The sequence below is a fragment of the Miscanthus floridulus genome, chromosome 9 (genome assembly GCF_019320115.1).
Source record: "Miscanthus floridulus cultivar M001 chromosome 9, ASM1932011v1, whole genome shotgun sequence".
Lineage (NCBI taxonomy): Eukaryota > Viridiplantae > Streptophyta > Magnoliopsida > Poales > Poaceae > Miscanthus > Miscanthus floridulus.
Window position 1 is genome coordinate 31,266,714 of NC_089588.1, and position 5,390 is coordinate 31,272,103.

The window sequence follows — 5,390 nt, forward strand, 5'->3', positions numbered from 1 at the left end:
CCCGCTCTCCCGGAGCAGCCCCCAGCCCGGCCGCGCGGCTCCCCAGCGCGCCCACCGGCGAGACCGCGCCCCCGAGCACCCCGACGCCCGCTCCGCCGCGCGGCGAGCCCCGCCACCGCGTGCCCCCTCCCCGAGCACCCCCAGCCCGGCGCGCGGCTCCCGGCGCGCCCACGCCGGCGCGACCCCGCCCCCGAACCCCCAGCCCCGCCGCGCGGCTCCCGGCGCGCCCCCGCCCCGAGGACCCCCAGCCGCCGCCCGGCCGCGCGGCTCCCCGGCGCGCCCACGCCGGCGAGCCCCCGGAGCACGCCCCCGCCCCCGAGCACCCCCAGCCCAGCCGCGCGGCTCCCCGGCGCGCCACGCCGGCGAGCCCCCGCACCGCGCGCCCCCACCCCCGAGTACCCCCCCAGCCCGGCCGCGCCGCCGCCGTCAGCGCTGCCCGCCGCCGCCGTCCGCGCGTGCTGCCACCGCCGGCGCGCGCGGCTGTCCTCCCCTGCACGCGCCGGCCCCGTGCGCCCCTGCTCTTGCCGCCGGCTTGGAAGAAGGAGGAGGAAGCAGCAGTAAGGAGAAGAAGGAAGAAGAAGGAAGAAAAAAGAAGAGAAAGAAAGAAAAGGAAAAGGAAGAAAAGGAGAAGGAAAAAAGAGAAGAAAAAGGAAGAAGGAGGAGGAGAGGAAGGAGGAGGAGAAGGGGAGAGGGGGAGGAAGCCGAGGTAGAGGGGAGGAGGAGGTGCCTCGGCCGTCTTCTCCGTGTGCCCGTCCCGTCGACGCCCCTACCGTCACCGAACCGCCTACGAGCGTGGGCAAGGTATATCCACCCTTTCTCCGTTTGTCGGCCTTCGTGCCGTTGTGATGTCGGCCTTCGTGCCGCTGTTCTTATCGGCCTTCGTGCCATTTGTGATTGTCGGCCTTCGTGCCGTTGTTTTTTTGCAGGTTTTGGAAACCTCCCCGTGCAAGGGAGGTGCTACCGAAATTTTGAACTTATAGTGTCGTGTTTCTTCTTTCGTAGAGCAGGACCTATCGGAGGTGACCCGGAGGTCCCCGATCGTTTTTGTCGGCGTCGCGGGTCTGCCTACACTACGTCGCCTCGCCACTGCGTCGACTCGCCACTGCCTCGCTAGCCTGACTTCACCGACACCCTAGGTATAAATCATCTCTTTTTCCGCTTGTCTGTCGTCGTAGATCGGTGTAGCCTAGTTAGGCGTCTCCCGTCCGAAAGAGATATCTTTGGAGGTATGCAGATCTTTGCATATCTGCGAGCATTTCTGTTTCGGATTGTCCACGTTTTTTGGACAGCCCGCGGATGCGTAGATGGATTAGTTTTCATGGTCCGCTCCGGTCCGAGACGGTGTTTCGGCATCACCCCCTGTTGTTCTCCGGATACACACTCTCCCTTGCAGGACGTGTATCGGGAGAACAGCAGGGAGGTGCTGCCGAAATTCCGTCTCGGATAGGAGCGGAGCATGGAAACTAACCTCATCTACGGATCCACAGGTGGGATTAGGACCTATCCTCACCTATTAGAGAGTAGGGACACCGCGTAGATGCAATTGATGGTGACTCATATGTGCTGATACGTCTGTTAAAGGATGGAGGACCGTGAGTGGATGTACACGCTCCAGAGAGACGAGCACGATTACGACTTGCTGTTTATAGTCAAGGTCGAAGAATTCTTATAGCATGCATTTGGTGAGAGTGCCGGAGGCCATTCTCTAGTGGTTTGTCCGTGCAGCGGTTGTGACAACAGAAGAAGGAAAGATAGGTTAACCATGGGTAAACATATTGTGAAGTTTGGATTTACTCCGGGCTACCACCGGTGGATCCACCATGGTGAAGCCGATCGTATCAGGGAGGAGGTGGTGAGACCACGGCTCGAGGCTTTCGATGATGATGCCGGGGTAGCAGACATGCTGGATGACATGCACCAAGCTCAGTTCGCTGAAGGACGTGACAAGGAGGAGATGGAGGCTGCCGCAGATGCCTTCTACCTGATGTTGGACTCGGCACAGAGACCCCTTCATGATCATACTAATGTTTCTCAGTTGGACGCCATTGGTCGCGTAATGGGGTTGAAGGCCGAGTTAAACCTAAGTCGAGAAGGCTTCGACAAGATGGTGGCCGTGTGGAGCGATATGCTACCGAAGACACACATTATGCCAAAGAACTTGTACGAGTCAGAGAAGCTTCTTCTTGCACTTAAGATGCCGTATGACAAGATACATGTGTGTCCGAAGGGGTGCGTCCTATTTAGGAAAGAACACGCGGATGCAAAGTACTGCCCGAAGTGTAAATCCTCCAGGTACGTGGAGGTAGACTCAGGCGATGGCCAGAGGAGGCAGCTTAAGATCCCCATGAGAGTCCTACGACACCTTCCGTTCCTGCCGAGGCTCCAACGGCTATTCATGACTGAGGAATCCGCGAAACAGATGACATGGCACAAAAACGGCACACGATACAATCCTAAGAAGATGGTACATCCATCCGATGCTGATGCATGGAAGTACTTCAATTTGCAGCATCCTCTCAAAGCAGAGGAGGCTCGTAATGTACGTGTCGCGCTGGCAACAGATGGGTTCAATCCATATGGCATGATGGCTGCACCATACACATGTTGGCCCGTGTTCGTCATCCCCCTGAATCTCCCCCCCGGTGTCTCCTTTCAACAACATACCGTGTTCCTGTCATTGATAATCCCTGGACACCCAGGGAGTAATATGGGTGTCTTCATGGAGCCTGTGATAGATGAGTTGATCGATGCTTGGGTCAAAGGGGTGTGGACATACGACCGAGCTACGAAGACTAGCTTCAAAATGCACGTCTGGTACCACTACTCCCTGCACGACTTCCTGGCGTATGGGTTAATGTGCGCCTGGTGTGTTCAGGGGAAGTTCCCATGCCCAATATGCAAGGAAGCTGTGAGGTTCATATGGTTGAAGAAGGGTGGCAAGTATTCGTCGTTCGACAAACATCGTCAATTCCTCCCTCTTGACCATCCATTCAGAGAAGACGTCAAGAGCTTTACGAAAGGTGTCAAAGCGATGGACCCTAGACCGCACTTGAGGACTGGGGCGGAGGTTCGTGCTCAGATAGATGCTCTCATGCCCAACGAAGATGGTGGTTTCGTGGGATATGGTGAGCAACATATGTGGACTCATAAGTCCGGCTTGACGAGGCTCCCCTATTTCGATGACCTCCTACTGCCCCATAACATTGATGTCATGCACACTGAAAAGAATATCGCCGAGGCACTTTGGGCAACGCTCATGGACACTGACAAGTCTAAGGACAACCCTAAGGCTAGAGTGGACCTGGCGACGTTGTGCGATAGGCCAAACCTAGAGATGCGGCCTCCTGCAACAGGAAAGCAGTGGAGAAGGCCTAGGGCCCCCTATGTCTTGAAAATCGATCAAAGGAGGGAAGTACTTCGATGGATCAAGAATTTAATGTACCCTGATGGGTATGCAGCGAATCTGAGCAGGGGAGTGAACTTAGAGACTCTGCGAGTCAACGGGATGAAGAGTCATGACTACCACATATGGATTGAGCGCATACTTCCGTCGATGGTTCGAGGCTATGTCCCTGAGCATGTCTGGCTAGTGCTGGCAAAGTTGAGCTACTTCTTTCGCCAGCTTTGTGCCAAGGAGCTATCTTCGACCATCATTACAGAATTGGAAACTATGGCACCTGAGTTGGTCTGTGAGCTTGAGAAGATCTTTCCACCCGGCTTCTTCTTGCCGATGCAGCATCTAATTGTGCACCTCCCGACCGAGGCACGGTTGGGGGGGCCCGTGCAGGCCCGTTGGTGCTATCCAATCGAGCGATGTCTAAAGACTCTTCGCAAGAAATGTACAAATAAAGCCAGAATTGAGGCTTCCATTGCAGAGGCAAGCATTCGGGAGGAGGTTGCAAACTTCACGACATCCTACTACAAGCCGAACCTTCCTAGCAAGCATAATCCACCCCCTCGTTACAATGCTGGCGAAGTTGAATCGACCCTCAGCCTTTTCAAATGCCAACTAGGCAGCGCAAGTGGATCGACCCCCAAGAGATTGGATCCAGAAGAGTGGCGTAGAATCACGCTATATGTGTTCACCAACCTTGTCGAGGTTGCGCCATTCATTAAGTAAGTTCTCAACGAACTTGTTTCAATACGACGTCACTGTTCTGTATCGAACCCCATTGATTCTCTTTGGTACAGGGAATTTGTTCGTCAAGAGTGGCATCAATCAAGGGATCCTACCTCGCACGAACATGATACCCTTCTTTCAGAGGGTGCGGGAGGCTGGGGCAAGGCAGGAAGCACGGGCGGTTGTGGATTGCAGACGGCGCCGACTCCTCGAGCTCTGCACCCTCTCTCTCCGACGTGAGGGCACGGAGCACGGCCAGAAGCCTTCCCATACGTGCACGGCCTACTCCAACACTGTCGCGGGTCGACGAACTTCAGGTAATTCTGGTTTCACACGTCGTACATTGAACGTTACACACATTGATCAGATTTGCAATACTGAAACATGTGATTGAAACACTGCAGGCCGAGCTGGCAGAGACAAGGGAGACGCAAGCGCACCTGACCGCAGAGCTGGAGGCCACGAAGAAGCAGATGGCGGACATGTATCAGATCATGCAAACCATCGGGCAAGCATCGGGTGTCCAAGTGCAGTTGCCAGCTCCAGCTCCGGTTCGACACTTCACTCCTGTGAGTATGGAAGTTTAATGCGTTCGTGCCGTTGGGATTGTCGGCCTTCGTGCCATTGTGATTGTCGGCCTTCGTGCCGTTGTGATTGTCGGCCTTCGTGCCGTTGTTTCTTGCAGGTTGGAAACCTCCCCGTGCAGGGGAGGTGCTGCCGAAATTTTCAATTTTTAGTCTAACACATGCAATCTCTTCTCTTTTGTGCAGCCTCCGTCGGCGGGTTCAAACAATCCCGCTAGCGTGTCACCGACGGCTGATCACGTCAACCCTTCGCCGCAGTCCGGTCCTTCACCGCTGTCCAGGGGGCCACACCTGCAGTTTCCGTCGCCGCAGTAGAGATGTTGAACTTTGTGATGTCGAACTTGTAATAATAAACTTGTGATGTTGAACTTTGGTGAATTTGTGATGGATTTATTAAATATGCGTGTGCTTGTGATATATAATGCATGTTGGTGATATAGATGTGATGATTGATGTATATATATATATATATATATATATATATATATATATATATATATATATATATATATATATATATATATATATATATATATATTGTCTGTTACAATGGAATGTAAAAAAAAATTACAATTCTCGGGGTCTTTGCCGAGTGCCATGGACAAGGCACTCGGCAAAGTTTTTTCCAAAAAAATTCCAGAAATTCTTTGCCGAGTGCCCGGGCAGGGGCACTCGGCAAAGTATTT

General features: G+C 54.1%; 1 long non-coding RNA gene and 1 pseudogene across 1 annotated transcript; both read left to right on the forward strand.

The window, feature by feature from the left end:
• The first annotated feature begins 1,582 nt into the window (after nt 1-1,582).
• LOC136479589 (uncharacterized) lies at nt 1,583-4,120 on the forward strand (annotated as a pseudogene).
• A 177-nt stretch (nt 4,121-4,297) lies between these two features.
• Nucleotides 4,298-5,132, forward strand: LOC136482764 (uncharacterized). The gene is made up of 3 exons (XR_010765192.1): nt 4,298-4,437; nt 4,525-4,689; nt 4,891-5,132. It is a non-coding gene; the product is annotated as an uncharacterized lncRNA (long non-coding RNA).
• The last annotated feature ends 258 nt before the right edge of the window (nt 5,133-5,390 follow it).